This window comes from Parus major, chromosome 8 (genome assembly GCF_001522545.3).
Source record: "Parus major isolate Abel chromosome 8, Parus_major1.1, whole genome shotgun sequence".
NCBI classification, from domain to species: Eukaryota; Metazoa; Chordata; class Aves; order Passeriformes; family Paridae; genus Parus; species Parus major.
The window spans coordinates 27827605-27850280 of record NC_031777.1 but is presented as its reverse complement, the minus strand read 5'-3'; the positions used below and the strand labels follow the sequence as shown (position 1 = coordinate 27850280).

Genomic DNA, 22676 nt, shown 5'->3' with positions numbered 1-22676 from the left:
CATCCCTGCACTCCTCATCCCTGCACTCCTCATCCCTGCACTCCTCATCCCGACACAGCTCCCACCAAGGACTGGCCTCCTTCTCCCTTCAGCTTCAGCGACCCTGCAGCTCCAAAGGCTCCAAAACGCTCCACACGCATGTTTTAAATTACAGATAATTCATTTTGATACGCCTTTTCCTTGGGTCCGTAGACAAAATCAAAAGCAGGTTTCCCTGGGAGATACACATCAAGCTCTGCCTGCAGCTCTGGAGTGTTGCAACACAGCTCGTAGCAACCGAGGGAGAAATCAGTTCTCCTTTCTACAGCAAGGGGTTGAAAAACAAAATAATTTCATTGTACCTTAGGAAAACCAGCTTTAGCAGATTGGTGAAGGCGTCTTCCACTGCATTTTTGAGGCCTGACCACCATCAGGACCCCAAATCAAATGCAATCAAGATTAAGCCCATTGTCTAAAGAGATCATTATTACACTTAGATTCCTATTAAGGTTTCATGGTACGAAGAGGAGGGGGTTGGGAGGAAAGTAATGAAGTTACAGGCCTTTATTGTACAAAGGCAACTGGAGACTTTTTTTAGGATGCTATCTATCAGCCTGTCTGGCAAATGTCTGCCTAGTAATAATGTATCCGTCTGCTGAAACAAGCCTAAATAATGCATCATTATATCAATAATTAATAGGCACATGGGTCAACAAGTTCAAGATTGTTACAGGCAAAGAAGATGTGAAGGAACTGGCTCATTCCAGGCCCTGCCAGGCCCGACATAGCAAGCCCAGCTTTGCAGGGAAGCGATGCAGGAGTGTTGGCGGCCAAATGCCAGAGCAGCACGTGCAGAAGACGTGGTTCGTGTCTGCTCAGTCCCCACTCACTCACCCAAAACAGGAACCCACCAGCATGGAACTTCCCACAGAACAGAGGAAGAGAGACAGGGAGAGTATGCCATACTCTTGATTTGGGAACCCAAATTCTCTAACCACATTCAGCAGATGAAATGTGAGCCAAGTAGATATTGCTGATTTTAGTACCAGCTGATGATGGCAACAGCTGATGTCACCTACTGACCAAAAAAACTGAAGTAACCTGAGGTATTTTAAAATGGAAAGAGAAAATAATCAAAGTTACCATATGAAAATGAAATAAAAATCAGAGGGGATGTCAAAATAGAAATACAGAGGCTATATTAATAATAACATCTTTTTCCTTGAGAGTAGTGCCGAAAATCAGGGTATTTTGGTAATTGTAATTCCTCACTCTCAAACCAGGAGGGTGGGCTTCCATCTGATACAGAAGTCTCCTGACATTATTTGGGATCCAGGGACAGAAATTCAAAATTGAGGTTGCTATTTGTAAAACAAACAAAGAAAGGAGGCAAACCACGATTGTGAAAACTTCATCCCCTGTAGGTTTGGTCAAGTATCCACACATCACATGTTCAAGCTGATGTATGCACACACTCCCTGCACACAACAGGACCCCTTAACAATCAAAATATTATTAAAAATCTCAACTTAGATGTGAATACAGTATCTTGGTGAAGCAATTATAGTGCCTGTGTTAAATTTGTCTTAATAGTAGTAAAATCAAATGCTTAAGGGAAATAATTAAGATTTTGGCTAGGCTGGGTTTTATGGTGATCACTTGGTTTTTGGGTTTTTTGGGTTTGGTTTCTTGTTGGATTTTTTGTTTGGGTTTGTTGTTCTTTTTTAAACACAGGTCTTGTATAAGAAAACATAGCAAACATCACAGTTCCATTTTCAGAAAACCACAGCCTACTTACAACCAAGTCAGTACAGAGGGAAACTGAAAGTAGAAAAGAGTAACAAGTTGCAAAGGCAGTTCTAGTAACAAGTCATTTTAAAAAGCAGATGACCAAAATAGAAAAATCCCAAGTTAATAATTACAGTAAATGGTGCTTTTAAAGTTGTGTGATAAGTTAGTTACTGAAGATTCTGTCAAAGGGATTTTCTTCAGAGTGAAGTCCTAGAGTATATGGAGGCGGATTTGTCCTCTGGCCCATTTCTAATCAGCAAACACTGATCCTGCTCACTCAAGGAATTCCACCAAGCTCAGAGGAGTGATGCCAGCAACAAGTGAGGATTATATATGATCAGTTTCTGAACTAAGATGAATTAATAACAGAAACCTGTGCAGTCCTGGTTCATAAAATCAAGGCTCCCAAGAATGCATTATGAAGCTTTCTTATTTTCTTCTTACAGAGCCACTGGTTTTGGGGTTCAAGTGTGCAAAAGCACCAGGAGACTTGTGCATCACCTCATACTCCAGAGACCTAGAACTTGGGAGTATATTCTAAAGAAATTAATTCCTAAATGCTGAAGATACTTTTTCTGTCCAACTTTTCCCCAGAAAACACTGTGCTACTTTCTTGGTAGTTTCTGACCCACCAAAGAATGCACCAAAGGAGGTGGTTGTGTGGGGCTGTACTCAGTCAGCACACCCCCACTGGGTTATGGAAATCTGCATTTAACTGTACAGCTGTAAACTTTGACAGTAAATTCCAATGCCATTTATTTCTGTGCCTTGCCTCAGGACAGAGGTTCACATTCCCTGAGGAGGACAGGCCCTGGGAATTGCAAGGGGCTCTGCAATGCTGGGCAGTAACTCAGGAGCAGGAACACAAACACCCTGCTCCTGGTAAGGGCCACGTCTCCAGCCCCTCCTCATCCCCTCCCACCCTCCATGGAAAGAAAAACGGCTGCTTCCAAGCCCCATCTGTACATCTGAAATCCTATGGACATGGCTAGAGGGTGGAATGTACCTCTGAGGGCATCTGCAAATGATTCCAAGATGCAAGACACTGAATAGGGAAAGGAAGTATGGCACCAAGACTTAGGTGCAGTGTATATTTTCCAAATTAAAGACAATATAGTTTTACAGGAAAGATCAGATGAGAGGACTCCTGACAGGAGGTATAGAACATCATTTTATAAAGAGTCTTAGGGATGAAGATACCCAATTCTCTTTCATTCCTAGTGGCTCATTGCCTTCTCCTTTGAACATCCATGTGGAATGGTGTTAGGTTCCCTACTTCTCTCCTAAGGATAAAATAATGAAGGGCCTTTCTTTCAGTGTATTGAATTGAATTTCCAAGATTTAATTCTGGAGTGAGAGCAACCACTTCACATTTCAAAAGTAATTTGTCATAAAGACACATATTTCCCTCACCTTAGTTGTCCTGAAATCAGAAGGCACCTTGTATCAGTACACATGGTCCTCACCATCTTCTGACTCTTGAATTATTGTTTCTCTGACTTTTCTTTACACCAGCTCCATTTTCTATTGTGGGAAGTTCCTCTGTTCTATTATGCAAAATACTTTTCATCCATTTAGACAAAAGAGCTGTACTTCAAGAGATCCTATATTCCCATAGCAGAAGTTTGGTAGTCAGCAAATTCACGTGGCTCATTTTATGTGTCCAGTTACTTGATCCCAGCTCCTTTTTCACCCACATGATAGGAAGAGTTGTTCTTCTATTCATGCCTCAGTCTTTAAATGGATTTAGGGCACAGCTCTTAAAAATGTATAAGAGAGACAGGCATCGCATGATTTTGCTATGGATATTTTATGAGCAAGTCTGGGTGCATGCTGTGTGCTTGAAACAAAAGACTGCACAATGTGCTACCAGGGCAGGAGCTGTGTCATTATGTCTTGCATTCAAGGCTTCTGGGAATCTTGGGCAAGAAAAACAACAAAACAAAGCCATGGGGGAGACACCAGGATCGAGTAAATGGGTCAAGACAGCACCGATACAATTTGTTGTTATTAAGACCTGTAATTCAGTCATTTGTCAGAGAACAAATCCGATTTAGGAAGCAGCAGCCTGGCCCCTCCTTTTTTATTGGCTGTTATTTGGGGGTTGCATTTGTTAGTTAATTGACTTAACTATTACCTTGAAAAGACTATACTGGTTCCTACATGCTTCTTACTTCTGCACCTGCAACAGCCACCGTGAGATGTTTTGGTACCAAGAACCACTTCAGCCATTATTTATCACTGGAGTGATTAATTGATATCTGGAGCATAAACTTCCACCGCTACTGGCCTGATTAAAGGTGTTGGCTGACATTTTTCAGAGCATTCAACCACTGAAGAAGACATCAATGATGTTCAGGCACTTGAATCTTTCAGATGTCTTTTCAAAGAATGCTCTTGCAATGCTTGATCTATTCATTGAAAAAGACAGACACAGGATGGAAGTAGGTGTACAGCTCACAATCCACTGCTCACCAGCCTTTCCAAATCTACTTCTTTTACCACTATTGCAAACACACAAAAAAAATGCTATTTGTATTTTCTTTATTCTCTTTGTATCATTTTCACTATTAGATAAGTACAGACCAGCACACTCATGTGGTGCTTTACAACTGCAGAGCTGGAGGAAACTGCCCAGCTCAGTACCAGTAACAAATACCCAAATTCTAACTGCAAGCACATGCATATAAGGGCACCTTCAGATAAAAATGTGGGTGGTTTTCTTACAATCTTACTCAGAAATGAACTTTTAAAGGATGAGCTTTGCCAGAGATATTAGCTTCAATCTTCAGTTTCACTGCAGCTTCATCACCAGGGAGGGCATGAAGGAATTTTTAAGCATTACTTTTACACATCACCGTTTTTCCTGTTGGGAAATTTGAGTCTCCTAACCATATATTCCATGGATCCACAGCAACCCCATAATAATACTTAGAAGACACACAGTCTTTTGTAAATATTACCTTATTATACTAAATGTAACAACTTCAGTTTGCTATTTATGGGAATGCTCTTTCTCAAGATGCTTCATCATAGAGAAATGTAAATACCTCTGAAGTGGTAGCTTCTGTAGAGACTCATTTTTCCACTGAATTGTAGAATAAACAACCCAATTTTCTACAAATCTGGAGCATCTCTCCAAAGTGGTGGATAATGATACTTTACCACTCTGTAGCCATTTATGTCTTTGAAGCTTGCTGTAAATATGAACCACTTATGCCTTTGGGAGTATCCTTAGGTAGCATCATTAACCTCGCTAAGAAAGGGAGGTAAAAGAGCAGGTAAAAGATTTTACACAGAGTAGGGTGGCACTGCTCAGCAGCTTGATGTGCATCACACTTTTACTGCTGGCTCTGTGACAGTCCATCTTATCCCAGCCTCAGAAAGCACCAGTTTCACTCCCAGCAAGAGCAGGTCTCTCTCAGCAGTAACTCTGGAGTGAGGGCTGAACATTACCCCAAAACAGGGAGTAAGATTTTTTGGAAGCTCAGCCAGTTTTGCCCAGTGGATGTGTGAGAAGTTAGCAAGTTCATCTCGGGTTTGGCAGTGCTGCTGCATGCAACAGCCCCGGTCTGGGGCTGGTTTGTCTACAAGACTTCCAGTTTGCAAGAAAACTAATACAGGGAATCCATTTTTCCTCGTATCAACACAGCCTGAAGAAGCTTCCATGAGAGTAACCATGAGGAATTTCTGTCCTCCCCTCAGCCTCTTGGGGAATCCTGTGCCCATCATGAAAGTTGAGGAAAGAAGCTGAAACTCTTCTGGGCTGAACAACCATTCCTGATTTTTTCCCCCACTTTTTTACAGGGAACAAACACAGCAACAATTCAAACACAGTGAGAGTGCAAAGTCCCACTTGCCCATGTGTGTCCCCTGACCCCTTCCCTCTGCACTGGGGCTGTTCCTGCTCCCTAGGCTGCTGTGGAAAGGTGCCTGGGCATCATCATTCATCCCCCAAGGTGTTTAGCTGCCAGATCTCCCCGTGGCTGATTGTGCTGCACATCCCCATCCCCGCCGCCCCAGCCCCGCGCAGATGCCGCGCGTTAGTGCTGAGCTCAGTGTGGGAGTCGTCCCTCCTCCACACACCAGATGGTTCTGCGTTTGTTTTTAGTGCTTACCTATCTTCTCCTCGACTCCTGAGAGTCATGTGAATCTGGGAAGGGAAAAAAAAAAAAGACTTCCCCAGCAGCTAACAGAAAAAAATAATTATCAAGAAGTTTCCTTTTCACGTGTTATCTCAAAACACAGAGAATGTACTCCAGAAGCATTCAGAACTTTCTCAGAAAGAAGGGAAATCAAGAGAGGGGCAGATGTGGAAAGTTTCTGGGTGTGCAAACAGTCTGGACAGCTCAGCTCTGCTCCAGGGACAAAGGAGACACCCTTCAGACCAGTCTAGATTGGATTAGACTGTCCAGCAATCAGTGCTGGACTAGATTGTCCACCTTGGCTGCCTTCCAGTTCCACTGCATAATGAAGAGCAGGTATTTTCCATTTCAACCTTGTCCTTCCTAAACCAGCAGCATTCAAAAGATGGTGATTCTGCTGAATTTAGCAATGACAATCCATCTGATTTCACTCTTTCACTTTTAGGAATTAACATGTTTTGATTTTATCTAAACAAAATAGGTCTTACTTCGGCACTACCTGTGCAGTAAATGAACCTGTAAATATGTAAATAAATATAAACTAGTGCAAGTGAGGCATTTTATATGTCATATTTCTTTTCTGTACTTTTTCAGTCCAGTCCAGTCCTACTAACTGCTGTGATTTATTCTGCAAGTTGAATGAGATCCAGTTCCTGGGGGTATATAATTATTTCTAAACATTTTTTCCCCAACTTGATTGCATGAAGAAGCCTTAAAGTGCAACCAACCCATCTGCATTCTTAAGACTTAAAACCAGGAAGGAAATGGGGAAATCTCCAAATGGACTTGTAAAAAAGCATCTGAGGAACACCTTGTAAAAGCCTGTCTCAGGTCTGTGGATACCTGACACAGATGAGTGTGGTAATGCTGCCATGCTATGATAGAAGTTAGGTCATTTCATCCCTGGAGCCTTGGATCCTGTCAGGATTGGTGTTCCTTCCCTAGAAACCCTCACTTAGCGTGATAAGCAGGCCAGGAGCAAATCCAAAACATGATGAGGTCAAAATTGTATCTTTTATAAGCACACTGTAGTGAAGGGAAGCAATAGGAGGCAGCAGCTCAGCTCACAGCAAAGGAGACAATGGCAAAGTATAAAACCTAAAAATAGGGAGCTCTACAACGAAAACACCCTCACCCAACTACGCAAGCAGAGCCACTCTTCCCTGAGCCTTCCTTTCCTTTTGCAGATCTCTCCCACCCCATGCTTGGGCTTCTCAGCTTTACAGGCAGAGCAATCACAGGGCACAAGAGGAGCGATGTGTGCCAGGCACCAGAACTGGCTCCTACCTCCTGCAGGGAACTGAAAGGGTGTTCAGCAACTCCCAGAGGGGATGGCACTGCTAAAATCACTGCTGGGGCTGCAGGGATTTGGCCAGAAGTGCAGCATCTCTTCCAACCAGAGAGAAGAGTTCTGGAAAGACAAGGGTCACCTCAAATCATCAGGCTGGGTAGCCTCATGGAAAAAAAAAAAAACAAGTTATAGGGTTTTTTTCCATCACTGTATTATTCTTCATTTTCTTCCTATGGTTAGGGCTTGATGAACATCCATTTTCCTTTCCCCTCAGCCAATGTCTGGTGCTCTCACATCCTTGTCCCACTTCATCCATATCCTCCCATACTGCAGAGCTCACTTCTCCCCAAAAGGGGTTTCATTTCCTCCCCCACTTCTCCCACCACCAGAAGCCCTCTTTCCTCCTATTCCCAGTGGAGAGTGCTTTGCTCCCCAGCTGATTTGAATTCCTCCCTCCTTCTGTGGGCGAAGAATCATTCAGAGCAGTGGCATTTCAAACTCTGCAGAGAAGGTAGGTAGTCTCAATCTCAAGTGGGAGTGCATATCAAGTAAAGTGCTAGTGGGTGCATCCAACCCCAAGACCAGAAGTTCCCAAACTTTCCTGGTGTATAAACAGTGTCTAAGATCTGGATGCTTCCTCCTGGACATTTGTGTAGATGGCAACTACCAGAGTCAAAAACAGTGCCATGCTATATATATAAATATATAATATTTAATAAGTAATTTTTGTACTGTGTATCATTATTATACCATATAATTACATGATACCATTATCACCAATCACAGAAGATTCTGAAAGAAGTTAGAAATATTATCTAGAAGAAAAGACTGTAAAAAAACGTTTCCATTCCATTTTAACACCTGGGAGGACAGACTTCTTACCATTAAATGTTTCTCTTTCATCAATAGTGCCCTTTCTATGAAGAACCACTGAATGCAACATTTTTAAACTCATGGCTTATCAACTTCCAGCCTTTTCTGCTGCAAGTAGAGTTTAATTCTTGCCTTGTCCCTGCAGAGGTGGTCTGGGCTCCTGGTGATTGGAACCAGCAGCCACAAAGTCTCACCACAGCCCATGTCTCAGTGACATTTTCTTTCTGAGTCACCATTTGATTCAAGGCAAGAAATAAAATTGCCACTGATGGAAGTTCTGCATAATTCTTTATCACCTGAGCACATGAAACAGAAGAGCTACAGAATGAATTAGTCCAGAACTCAGTGTGCTTAACAAATGTTGTTTAATGACTCTGTTCAGAACACCTACATGTTTTGTTCCTGTTACTTGTACAGCTCTTACATGTGACAAAGACACTAATTTTTTAACAGAGGAGGGAGGAGAGAGAGAGAAGAGCTTATGGACTCTTTATTTACTGAGTATAATAACAGTAATATGGGGCTCCATACCATCTCTGTCTCAGTGACTTCTTTTAAACATGTTCAGCCTATAATTGAAGGATAGTTTTTCTTATTGCCAACTCCATCAGCTCACACTGACATCAGAAAACCCAACAGTGTTCTGGCTTACATTTCATCACCAGTAAAGAATTCTGAAAACTGAATTTTCCTCTGTGTGCATGAGGATAATCCTTAAAATTATGGCTTTGATTGTACCAGCAAAGAGGCTGCAGCACATACGTGCCCCACCAGTCCCTGCATGCATTGGTGTGTCCTGGACATGAATCATAGAATCCCAGAATGGTTTGGGTTGGAAGGGAACTTAAAGTTCATCCAGTTCCACTCCCTGCCATGGGCAGGGACACCTTCCACTATCCCAGCTTGCTCCAAGCCCTGTCCAACCTGGCCTTGGACACTTCCAGGGATGGGACAGCCATAGCTTCTCTGGACTGCAAAAGAACCTTTGCAAACAGAGGGATGTCATGTTGCCATTTCAGGAAAGTCACCTCTTAGACTGAAAAATCTACTTAAAACCAATAAAACTTCTTTTTTTCTTCGGTCGTGCTTTTTCTGTGTCTGATCTTGCCACGGTTCAAATTCCTGTGGTGTAATTAAGGAGACTACAAGTGACAGAGAAAACAAAATATGTGCAAGTGTTATATATAAAAGTATTAAGGACAAAGGTTCTTTTAAAAACTCATTTTTGAAGGAACTGACATTGCAGTTTTTCTCACTTGGATTTCAGACAGAGGCTAGCAAGATTTACGGTAACAAACCCTTTAATTCTCACTCCATTCAGAGAATGACTCAGCACTGCAAGGAAAAGCAGCCTAAATGTTGTGAAGTTTTGACAAACCAGCTGAGGAATGAGCAAGCAGGAGTCCAACGTGGAAGCAGTCACAGAGTTTGCACCTGAGGAAAACTTTGCTGATTACATTTTGGAGGTGGTTTGTCACAGGGCTGCCTCACTGCAAAGTGAAATCCCATGTGTGCATTGAATCCAGTGCCAAAGAATTCCCTTCTGGGTATAAAACCGGTCAAAGAATTCCAGGAAGCCCTTCCTTGCAGAGGAAGCTAATTCAAAGTCCCCAAATGCATACCAAAAAAATAACTTTCCTTCCACATTTCTCAATCTCAGGCACCTCTTTGTGCCTTCAGGACGCCTCCACCACTATTTTCAGAGCTCTCATCTTTCCCCCATATCCACAAGACAGCTGGTCCCGAGGAACTCACCAGCCCAGCCTCCACTTGTCTCCAGCTTGGGATGACTTGGACTGCTCCCAGACACATTTCTTGAGAGCAACCCTTTGATAACCTGCACACTGAGATAACCCCAGGGTCCCTTCCTGCATGTCCTGACAGACCTGTCCATTTGTCCAGCTTCTGGAGGAGACACTGTGAGACCAGGAATGGAGGGGTCAGATGAGGGGTATCAGAGATAAGGAAGATGCCAGGATCTGGGGGAGGGCAGAGGGAAAGGGAAGAGGTTACACAGGACCAGAGGCTGGAGCTGATCACTGTGGAAGGTGCTCTGGGGTGAACTTGCAGTGTGGGCTGCTAACCCCCGTGACAGCACAGCTGGGAAATCTCAGTGCAAATCCCTGCAGTTTCTACACTTCACATATAAAAAGAGCATAAATATTTTTCTTCCTTTGGCTAATTCTTATGCAAATAGAGAGAAGTTACAAGTTATAAGAAGCTGCTGCTCCCCTGTCCAGGTTCACATCAAGTCTTTTCTTCACAGACATCAAAACATGAACACATCATGTCTGGGAAGAAACACTTCATTCCAGATCCAGGCTGGATCACAGACAAAAGCTGGCATAGCCTCAATTCTCCAGAAGAAGCCATCAGGGGACACTAAGACCGATCTCTTCCTGTGCCTATTGCAACACATCTGCTTGGGCTGGGATTCTGGGCCATCCCCTTTCTGACAAACGTCAGCGAGCAGCGTGTGCTCCTGAAGGCTTTTACATCTGCGTCCGGCTCACGCTCACTCCAGAGGTTCCTGTTTCATATCCTGTTCTGATGGCTCTGTGTGTATCATGTACATTCATTTCAAGTACACACAGGGGGCACAAACAGTTGTCTAAAGATTATAAAGTCTGAGAATTTTTTAGGGGCCAGATTGGTGTTAAAACCACAGTCCCACTCCACAAATGCACATGGACTCTGCACCACAGTTTGTATTTCACAGGAAAGTTAACGCACAAAAATAAGAAATTTGGTTCCCAGCAGCCTTCTAACATGAACCTTCAGAGACTTCCTAATTTTCAGAATCCTTACCAATGTGACAAACTGGCTGCTAGAGCCAGCAGTTCTTCCCCATCCCAGTAAAGTGCATTGCTATAAGTCCTTCAGAGGCAGTGATCTCTGTGAGATGGGAACAGTGAGCACTAACAGAGACAAGTGCTGGCTTCAATGAGCTTCAAAGAAAACAGTTCTCCCAAACAGCTGAAGTGTGCTGTAGAACTTGGAAAATCTTGTGTTTCTTACCTTTGGGAAAGAAATGTTTTGATTTCTAACAAACAGACCTCTTTGCATCCGAGGCCTGCGTGGACACTGTTCTGACAGGGAACACAGCCCTTTTAGCCAGCAGAGCTCCTGTTCTGCCTATTCCTGCAATTCCAGACAGCAGAAATGGGATTCCAGGCTGCTGTGGGGCGTCCTCAGTTCACACCCACAGAGACTCAACACGCAATTCTCTGCCGACATGATTTTTCCTACATCTACCCCTGTGCTGGGCACTAATCCAGGGAAGTTCAAAACCCTCCCCCATGACACCCACTCAGCACTACAGTATCTGTTTCCCAATCCTTCTGATAAGTGTTCTTGTTATTCTGTTCTAATCTTGTCCCAAACACACCAGCATGCCCTGAAATGAAACAGCAAAGGAGATATCAAATAAAGCCTTTACCTGCAAGCAAATTTCCCATAAAAAACAGAAAAGTACATCCCAGTCCAAACCCAACAGAGCTCCTGTCTGCTCCTCAACAGCAGTGACCATGACAGGATATTCACTGAGTGCTACACTCAGCAGTCAGATATGAAATATTTCACACAATAAAACACCAAGGGAAGGTTGTTTGGTTCTGCTTTTCATTCTGCAGGTTACAAATGTTTTGACGAATTTATCTGACTTGCAATCAGTAAATAAACAAATCCTAGGACACTTGATGAAGGAATTGTATTTCCCTGATAGAAATACTTTCCTGTGTCATCTCCATGGGGAATGTAAGTCTTCAGTGAGTAATACACCAGTCCTACTCCATGGCCTACTCAGTTAGACCCAGATCACCTACATCCCCTGAGCAAGAACTGCAATACAATTACTACTGCTTTTCAGTAAAATCTGAGAATAGTCCAGACTCTCTGAGTTACCTGGTTAATGCTGTCACTCTCTGTGCTATAGATTGCTCTTGTGAGAAGTGCTTACACCTCCTGTCAGCTCTAAAGGTGTAAGAGTAGAATATATCCATGGAAAAGACTCATTACAAATTCCTATTTCATGTTAGTCTTCATCGACAAACAGCATTTTGGGCTTTAGGATTCACATGCATTTCCTCTCTGAGACAGCAGGAAGATCTTTGTTCCAGCTCCTAATATCAGATGTGCCCTAGAAAAATCTCCTGAATTGTTTCATTACCAACACAAAGATTCTTTAGATTGAGGAAGAGAAAGAGAAGGTGATATACCACATGAGAAAAATGATTCCTCCTGCAGCATTGGTTCTCCTTAGAAACTTAGAGGAGGCTGCTTTGTGTACAAAACACTGAGATCTGGGAGCATGAAACCTCTCTCAGTTCACTAAAGGCACAGCAGATCCAAATAGATCATGGATCATATATTTGTATATATTTATTAGCACCTCACAAATCAGAGACAGGCTGAAGACTGAACATGCAAATAAATGCATCTGAGGAATCAGAGAGTACAGTTTCCTCAGTCACCAAAACTATTCTGCAATTTTTGATCTTCATTTTCATCTGCCTTTCTGTCTTCTAAAAGTACTTGTATATATTTAACTGTTTCTAATGTACTATAAAGAACTGTGAAGGGTTTACACTTCCTTGAATGAGACCTGAAGGCTTCGGATTTATTCAGACAGAAATCACATACTTTATTAAAGATAAATTATGGGACTACAGGATCAGATATAATTGATATAATGTGTTCTCATTCTCCAAGGAGGTAAAAAGAAGAGAGTGATTATCACTGTGAAATATCAGCCATGGATTAGACAGTGTAAGAAAGAAAAGGATTAAAATGTGGATTGTGGCTCTTGGTCAGATATATATCTTTAGTGGAGCAAATTTCACCTAATAAGTCATTTTTCCTCCATCCATCAACCACTAATCCTTGTAACTGTGTTCCAGGTTATGGGCTAGAGTGGAAATCCATGGAAAATGCAGGGTGCAGATCCTGGATACCTGTATTTGTGATGCTGTTGACACAGCAGCGGCTCGGGGTGCTCCTGCTCCAGCCACGTTTCCTGTTTCTATAAACATGCTCTGTTTGGAAAGGGGCTACTCTGGGCACACATGTGCACTTTATGGCCACTCCTGTGCCAACATAAATCAGCCCCAAATGCCATCTCGGTGACATAATGCAAGACTTATGCTTAAGGGAGTCCACATCCATAAGTGAGTGGGTTCCAAAGTAATTAATTTGAGGAGTCCACTTACATTTCAATCTCTCAACCAGACAGGCTGCCCCGTGGTTCCTTTGGCTTTTTTGTCTCAGACTCCCCAAATTTCACTCTTCCATTTCCTTTACTTCCTCACCTTTCAGGGTCAGAGTTTAACACCTCAAAGGGAAATGAAACAGAGAAAAACAAAACAAAACAAGCTGTGAAGCAGATTAAAGCCCCGTTTGACATCCAGAGGTACATGGTTCCTTTCTCAGCTGCAGGTATGAAGTAGTAATAATTTTGTGCCCACAATTCACAGTGTAAGCTTGTGTTTAGAAAAAAAAAAGAGGTTTTCTAAGTGCATCTTTGCTCAAAAAAAAAAATTATGTTTTTTTAAATCTATTTTATTTAATTGTTAAGTCATCTGAATTCTTAACTGCTCCTTTTTTTTACTGCTTAGAAATGGCCTGGGAAGTAGAGAGAAACCCTCTTACACTTCCCTCCACTCTTGGTGCTCTAAATGCACAATCTCTGAGGGGAAGATGCTTGCAGAGCAAGCCACAGAAATGCATTCTTCTGCTTCTTAGAGAGGATGGACCTGCCAAGGGCCTTCTCCTGAGCAGCACCAGAGAATTCCCAACAGCTCCTGCAGAGCTCCTGCTCAGACTGTGCTGTTCAGCAACTTCCATCTGCTCAGAGAAACTCACTCACTGAGGACAGAGTTCAGTTCCTATCTCAGGAAAATCAGAAAATTAACTCCTACTGTCTTCTGTGGAGGCTGGATCAAATGTAAATGAGAAGATATGCAATTAGTCACGGGATGGAATGGCCCATAGGATTCAAGAGGAGAGATGCTTTACAGGAGGTAATTAGCTTTTGCTTGCCCAGTTTACACACAGTGCTCTGAGTCAGTGGGCATGAGGCCATTTCATGGGATCTGCCCCAAGCCAAGGATTCCATGTTTCTCCAGCAGAGAAAGCTGGAACTGTTTCACACAGCCAACACAAAGGTTCTTAGCTTGGTCCCACATTTCTTCCTGTAAGACCCCCAGAGCTCATGAGGAGGTCACAGGAATTAAAGCCCATTTCTGCAGATCCCCATCGATTCTGAAATGGCAGCGTTCCCACATTTGTTTGTGCAATACCAATGCAGAACCTGTTTCTGTCAGACAACCTGATTCAATCTTCATGCTTTTTGAAGAGGGTAATGATGATGATGTGGACATTTCTGAGAGAGATCTCCTCTGGTTCATTTTAAACATTCAACCTCACTTTCAGAAGGGATTTCAGCTTTGTTTCTGGCTTAGTCTGATGAGTGTGTAGCCCATACCAGGGCAGACTCAAAGCACAGATTTCCAGGACCTTCTGTAGAGGTCATCATTCCAGCACAATCAATATAGAATGCAGCAATGAGAAGCCAATAAGAGAAGTCAGACTTCATGGAAAAAGCCCCAGAAAAAGAGAATAAAACCCTGTAGCAGAACATGAGATGGCATGGCAGGGACTAACCTTTCCTGCTGAATAAATATTTAAACTTTTACTAAACTCCTAATCAGGCAGAACTGAAAGACCCTCACTTCAAAGTGGATTATTGCAGTTCTTCTTTCTTATCTGGGACCCAGAAAATCAAATTTCAAAAACCATTGTGAAGGTTTTGAAAATCTAATATAATTTGCTGAACACCAGTGGCTTTTTCTACAACAGCTGAAATAAACGTGCAACACTTAGCCATGATTTTGGAGATCTGAGGGAGGAACAAGATTTTTCTTTTTTACACTTGGAGTTCTTCCTCTGTACTTGCCTTATGTCTGAAGAGATTTAAACAGAGGGCGGCTAAGGGAGTTATTCAACAAAATTTAAAAGTGCATGTGTACAGTCATAGAAACAAAAAAAAATATGCAGAGACTTGAATTTCTTATAAGAATCTATTTTAGAGGAGAAAGATTGCATGATTTTTATGTTTATGTAAAGATAAATGAACAAGCAGAATAATTGAACAAAGCCATTAAACAAGACTAAACTTCCCAGGTACAATTTAACTTAACTTATGGTTATATTGTACCCTCTTGCTCCTGTTCAGAGTTTTAAAGGGTGGTTCTGGAGCTCAGAGGTGAATCAAAAGAAGCTTTTCAACACTTCCTCCCAAATTCAGAATTGAATTCTTCCTCTTCCACAAGGCAAATGGATGATTCTTCCAACCTGAAGATGGAAGAGCCCTGGAAGAGCCCTCACTGCAGGGATCAGCCCCAATTAACACAGGAACAAGCCAGATGAGAGTGGAGGAGATAAAATGAACGTGCAACTAGGAAGGAAGCACAGCATAGACACATCTAGACAGCAAGGAGGCTTGTCTAGAGCTTTTGAGCTTTTAGGAAAATAAATGTCTTCCATCACATCCTGTCTCTTGCTTTAGTGATCATTTTGTAACTTCCAAATTTTTATCAGCTGAAAAGGGAACAACACTGTGCTTTGCATGTGGTGGCACAACATGCTAAACAGATTGGATGATACCCTGTACCAGATTAAGGATCTCCCTGGTCCTTCTTCTATCTGTGGTTGCAACCACACACAAAAATGAAACAAAAAAGTAAAAGGAAGTTTGCAATAGGCAGCTATGGGCAAATCTGCCCACAGAAGTTCTTTCTTCTCCCTAAAAGTCAAAGCCTCATTTGCACTCTGAAGTAATTCCTGTGCCTTACACAACTCTTAATTATTTTCAATCCTTGCTGTAGTCATTGTAAGTGTCCTCATAAACTAGATAAATGCACCTTTTGGAGGATTCTTTTCTTCCTAGTAATATTTTGTAGTAATTAATTTAAGATCCAGATAGCTTCCAAGATGCCTTAATCAACAGCATATCCTGTCCTCACCACAAAACTCCTGAAATTCGTATGTGTTAACTACAGACTCCAAGAATGCAGACAGGTGCCCACAGGAGGGGGCAAAATTGCCAGAATTTCCCATTCTGTGGCAAGCACGTGGCCCAGCTCCCTGCCCACCAGCTCCTCCCACACATTTGGGAAGAGGAGGTTTGAATCCAGCCTTACCCTGCTCCAGGGAGCTGTGCCACTAGACACCCACCTGGGAGATGTGCTGTGGATGCCCATCTTCCAGCTGGCCCTGGAAAGAGATTCTGGCTGCAGGGAAGTCCTTCAGGAAAGACTGAGGAATGAAGGAAGTGAAATCAGAACAACTACAGGGATACTCCCTGCCTCTGCTACTCCCAGTGCTCTTGGGGAGAAGGGGCATAGAGCCTGGAATGGAGGTTTTAAGTCAGGGGAAGAGGTGGAACAAGGCTTGGGAGAATATGGGAGTACCTGGGAAATAAAGCCAGAGAATTGCTGCAGAGAACCAGAGATCATTTGGTCAGCAAGGGATCATGCAACAAGCCAGGAATGAAATCATGGCTTGAGCAATGACTTTGTACCACCAATAGAACCCTGTGGGGAGTAGACATGGAAAGGGTGGGCTCAGCCTGGAGTTTTCACACTTAGGAGCACAGGCTGGGAGTCCAGCTAAAGAGCTGGGGGGTGATGATTTATGAGGACAGAGCTAAATGGTTTAACAACAAGTAAAGGCAGACATAACAGTCTACAAATACCCACAGGAGTAAGTGTCAAGGAGTGTGAGGAATTTTTGGAAAAGCAAGATAAATTTCCCAAGACTAAGGTACAGTGGCTTGTGACACTCTTGGCCAAACAGCTGAAGTTCTGTTGGTTGTGACTGGCTTGGGCAAAGGACGAGCAAAGGAAAGGAAAGGAACAAACATGTGATGTACAACAACTGAGAGGAATTATTCAACTCTGTTCCATGTTCAGGTGAGCTCCAGGTCTCCATCACCAGAGAAGCTACTGGCAGTGTTCAGCAAGGTACAGGAGCTGGTGGCAGGATTTTGGAGCCCCCTTGTAGCTGCTTTTCCCCTTAGGATTTTCTTGGTAGCAGCAATTACAAATGTGATTTAATTGAGAGTTTCAGGCTGATTGTACAGATAAAGAAGTCACACAGTTGCTATTGCACAAACTCAGAGCTAGAAAGACTGTCCACCACAGCAGAGTCATTACAATTAATATCCAATTTGCCCTGGATAAAGGATGAGTGTTAAAATTGAACCTTATCTCATGCCCGCTTCAGCCCCTGAAACAGCTCTTAACTAGACTTGAAGTTTGTTCTGTGCTGAACACCTGCATGAGGAATGAGATCCAGCCCAAGGTCATGTTTCAGGGAGGGAAAGATTTCAGCAGGAGGTCTGGGGGATGTGCCTGATGCTCCACATGAGGGAAAAGAGCGACACTGAGCAGGAATGCAAGGGAAAGGGAAAGAATGCAAAGCAAAAATCTAATAAAAAAAAGGACCTTTGAGTTTTGGTTCACAGCATGGCATTGCAACTGTGGCAGGGTCAGGAAAAAGAGACAGCAAGGTAGATAGAAAGAATGGGATTGGCTCTGAATCTCTCAGATTGCAAAATTATTGCTTCAGTAAAGGAAATAAATAAAGGTAAAGGGCAGAAAAGAGTTCATATACAGTCCTGAATTGTGCTAAGGGGGAGAGGAAAGGGATAAAACAAACCAAAAACACAGCCACAGGAAACAAATGTAGCCCTAAGATACCTTCTATCTCCCCCTTTTCTGACAGATGTCCCATTCTCAGTCCCTGGAGGGACTCACTCAGGAGAATAAAGCAGTTTCCTTTCTTCTTCCTGCCTTGATTGAGACACTAACATGAGTGTTGCTTAACTCAGGGCAGGAACCTACTTCTCACTTAGTCCTGAAAAACAATCCCAACACTGGCATCCAGTAAAGATGAGCCACACAACTCCCGTGGTGAGGAGGGGACTGAGGAATACCCAGGGAAGCTGCAGGGGATTTATTTTGGCTGAGAATGTTTAGGTGGTCAGGGGATGGCTGTGAGGTTCCAATAGAAGCACAGAATGAAATATTGCTAAACTGTCCCAAAGAGAAAAGATGGATTTCAGAACTATCTAACAACAAAATGTGCTTTATCTCCCATTTTAAGGCTTGGAAAGAGCTGACCATCCTAGGGGAAATGCCACTCAATGTCACAACAACATCTCAAAGCTTTTTGGAGATTTAGTTATTGATAAATGAGACACTCAGGTTCACAAGCCAAAGAAGCTGGGGAATTCTTTTTGCCAAAGGTTTACAGGTGGCAAGCAAAAAATTATTAAGGAAGAAAGGCCTTGTAATTAAATGCTTAACTTGAGATTCAGGTTCTTCTCACCTTAATGCTTAAAACACAAGAGGTGCCTTATATTTTTGTAAACACTGTGTTCCTTAAAGGGAATTCCCAGTCCTTGGCAAGCTGTCAGGAGCCTACAGTGGGAAGAGCTGCCTGACTATGCAGGAATGTCATTCCTGTGGTAAATATTTCTAAGAAAACTCAGGTAGTGGCATGGTACCCAGAATTGTGCCAGGGATCGATTTTGAGTCTATTGTGTTTGTTTCCTTGCTGGGGAAGAAAAGTGCTTTTTACCTCCTAGACTTCTCTAGGGCTTTTACTCTTCAAGGTTTTTTAGAAAACTCCTGAGCAGGAAATGAAAACAATTACCTGAACAGAGCCAAACAATCTGTAAACTTTGACTCTCCCAAAGAAGCATTTTTTGATGTACAACAGTTTCCAATGCAGGAGACACTTTTTGCCCTTTAGTTTTGTGTTGTGTTACAACACATCACACTGAAATCTGAGGTAGAACACAAAAAAGGAAAACAATCCTCATAGTGAATCTTTACTTTGGTTGGAATCCTTTTCTGGATGTTTATGGCAACCCATAAAGTTGCTGAAACATGCCTGCTGTATTTTTAATTGTTATTTTAAATACCAAAACCCAGAAGTCCTGCTTATATTGTATGCGAACACAGTGTCTGCTTATGTTCAAACCCTCAGGCACTTTAAATAACTCCACTGTACACAGAGAACGTTGTTCATTTTGTTTTTACAATTTTTGCCCGTGTAGAAGGAGCTCTAACATCCCGAGAACATAAATGTATGTTCATAAGCAAGGAGCAAGATCACAGCTGGAACCTACCTGAGCTTTGGATCACGTTTCAGCAGCGGCACAGGCCGAAAAAGCCGCTTATTTCTCAGTTTAATTTACAAGAGCCACAAGTAGAACAGCACATAGTAGACTTACTGACGTAAGGCACAGGTGAGTGCATGTTACAGGTCCAGCTCTGTGCCTGATCCACAGGGAATATCGGGCTGTTTCAGCCAGACTTTAGAGCCATTACTGCTGTAGCCCTGGAGGAACCCGGGCTGAACCCTGGTGTGTTAGTAAAGGTGGCAGCTGCCATAACAGACTTCTGTGTGAGTTACAAATTTGGGGCATAAAATGAGGGTCTTTTTAATGATTCCAGTGAGTTTCATACCAAGCCTCCATTGTTCTGCCCTAAAGAATAAACCATTGAAGAATTTATAAGCTAATTTGTTGGGGTTTTTTCTTTCAAAGATTAAACAGGAGCAGATCGTAATTTCCTTTAAATGCATCTATTATTCATGAGTATTCAGGAAGGTTTATTATGGGCTTAAAAACAACAGCATATATATCTTTATACTCAATTCCAATCTCCTACACAGGCTGTGAAACTCACATTTTATGTTTAGTTGTGATTGACCATGAAAGTCAGAGGCTAATATGTGTTCCCTGAGTAAAGACACAGACAGGTATCTGGCCAATGTTCATTTTTCACATTAGTTTTCTGTAAATAATCTTACATGCAATTTTGCCACTTCCTCTCTGCAGAAATCTCTGGGAGTAGGTTAGCAAGCTGTGGCTTGCAGAGAGCTGACACACAGTATTTATGAACAGAGAGGAAGTAAATTAATTTCGGCATTTGATTCAACATTGGAGAAAAGCTTTTTGCAGCGTTTAATCATCCACAGTAACAAGAGGAGGTACAGTCCCTCCTCTAGCCCAGCTTTATTACCAGGGAAGGAAAATTGTGCTGAATTAGGACTGAAAACAAGGGGTCAAAGAAAGAGACACTTCATTTCTCAGTGTCCATCCCTTAATGCCAGTCTGTAACAACTGCCACTATTTGTAAAACGTGCAGAAGAGGAATAGCAGGAGAAATGAAGCCACACACACAAGGTAACACCCTTCTTAAGCAACCACCACTTTTTGCAATGACCTGTACAAGGGTCATTTGGGGTTTTCCTTCCCTTGGACTCTGGGTTTCCTGAGAGGAAGGAGAGCTGAAATACAGGAACCAGTGGCTGCACACCATTTCCAGCAGCATAGGAGACCTTCCTCATTGACAGAGGTTTAGGAACCACATCTGAATCTCCAAACTTCCTGGTGTTCTCCCTTTGAAAGGAGGGAAGACGGGGGAGGAGGTGGGTGGAGAAGGTGAAGAGGTGGTTCTGTCCTTTGAAAGGCCCTGCAAACACAGCAAAACTGCTCCCAAGCCCTCAAATCTACTGGGAAAATATGTTGTGATACAAATGGAAAAGACAAGGAGAAGTTTCAGCTAATAAAACATCCCGGACTAGCACCACACTTCTGCTTAAAAAGCTGTTTATAATGAACAACAATTACTTACAGTATCATTGTGAGATCATTAGAGGACTCAGACACAGAAGAGCATCTGGTTCGTCTGGGTGAGGCCTGGAAAACAGTGTCACGTATCAGCAAACACCAGCAATGGATGGATTTTTTGTGAGGGCTGTTGGAAGAGGAGGAAATGTTCAAACTCTGACTGCTGGGCCACTCTGTGATCTAATCCTGGCCAAGGAGAAGAAAATCTGCCCCTCACTAGATCTCATAAGAGAAAAACTTCAATTCCCTGGATAAGAACATCAGTTTGGTTGGGCTGTGTTGGATATCACTTTTCCTCCTTTCAAAGGGTTAATGGGACCCCAGAGATAATAAATGGATGAAGCAGCTGTGTAGGTGCTCAGGAGATGAATATAGGTTGATTTTTTACAAACTTAACCTATGCAGAGTGAGTCATAATTTGCACCTTGCGTCACTCAATAAATGGGTCTTTTAAAAGTCAACCCACTGTGAATGGGCTGTGAGCTCTCCAAAAGCAAGAATCCTGCTCTCCTGCCCACAGGAGGATCAAAAAAGCTTTTCTCCCTAGGTTACAGTGTGATGGCAATAATAGGGACCAAAATAACAACTTCATGTTTGTGGGCTTGCCACGTCGCTCTTAAAAGGTCAAAAGGTTTTTACTGAAACAACAGTTTTTGTTTCATGAAATATGAATTCTTAATCATAAATGTGTACAAATCTCATTGCTGCTCCTGCTGTGTCTTGCAACGCTGCTTCTTTATTCGATTATGCCTCACATCAACTTTTTAATTAATACCTACATTAGGAAAACCTTGAAAGTTTTGATAAATAACATCTGCTTTTGTGCATTTCAACCATACACTTCTGTGAGAAGGAAATGTTTCTATTTTGTAGTCTGCCAGGAGAAAGAAAAGCAAGTAGAGAGGATGTCTACATGTTCACAGGGATCTCAGCACTGAGCAGACAGAATAATCATCTTTTGTTGAATACGAACCTAACGAAAAACAAATCCAACAATACCCTTTTGTTCTGAGCAAGAAAGGCAGGGCTTTAATAGTCTTTAAACGAGATAGAAAATTTCCATCCAAATGGAACCATGGAGTAGGTAGACACATTACAATGTTTTGGAGTTCAGTGATTAAATTTAATACTGTGCCAGGCAGTGATTAGTTGATGAAGGGCGTTCAAAACTAGAATAGGAACAAGGGAATTGTGGCTCCAGTTTAGCTTTGGGCCTCCTGAGCAGTTTTTGGTGTCCAGCTTTCTACTTTAATAGCAATGTCAAGAAAAAAAAAAAAATTGGTTTGATTTATTTCCTTAAGGAACCTCAGTGCAACTGTAAATACACATAAAGCTTCAGCATTCAGGGCCAGATCCCAGAAAGCACCTGAGGTACCAACCAAAGCACAGAAACACATCCTTTTCTTCAGCACTTGTCCAGCTCACTGCCTCAATGCCTGCACTCATGGTACTGGTACATGTGAATCCCTTTAGTAGGCACTGAATTTTCCCAAATCACTGTGCAAGAGACCCCTAATTAAGGCTTCTTAATTAGGCACCCAGCTTCAGAGCTGGGTGCCTATGCCCCTTGTAGATCTTTGCCTTAGTGCATTAAACCCCCTGGTGAGCCCAATATGACACATTGTCCTTAACACTGCATAAAGATGACAAATCCCCCTAGAGAGCAAAACAATAAAACCCTTTTAACTTGGCTGTGATCTCTCCCAAGCCAGCCTAACCCAGGTCACAAGCACGGGGTGCTCTGAGAAGTCATGGCACAACCTGAGCCTGGTGGGTACAGGTAGATCAAGTCAACTTCAGCAAAGACTTCACTGCAGCTTTGCAGAGGATGAGCAAGTTCATCTCCTGGGTTTCTCAGAGAATTACTCCCTAAATTCTGACCAGACACCTTTAA

The 22676-nt window shown here is 42.5% G+C and overlaps 1 protein-coding gene across 1 annotated transcript in view; it reads right to left on the bottom strand.

Moving 5' to 3' along the window:
• Positions 1-20830, bottom strand: part of FGGY (FGGY carbohydrate kinase domain containing) — a 202668-nt gene extending 181838 nt beyond the window's left edge. The window contains exon 1 of the mRNA XM_015635969.2: positions 20787-20830. The gene's annotated coding sequence lies outside the window, so the exon portion shown is untranslated. The remainder of the gene's footprint in view (positions 1-20786) is intronic.
• Between the last annotated feature and the right edge of the window lie 1846 nt (positions 20831-22676).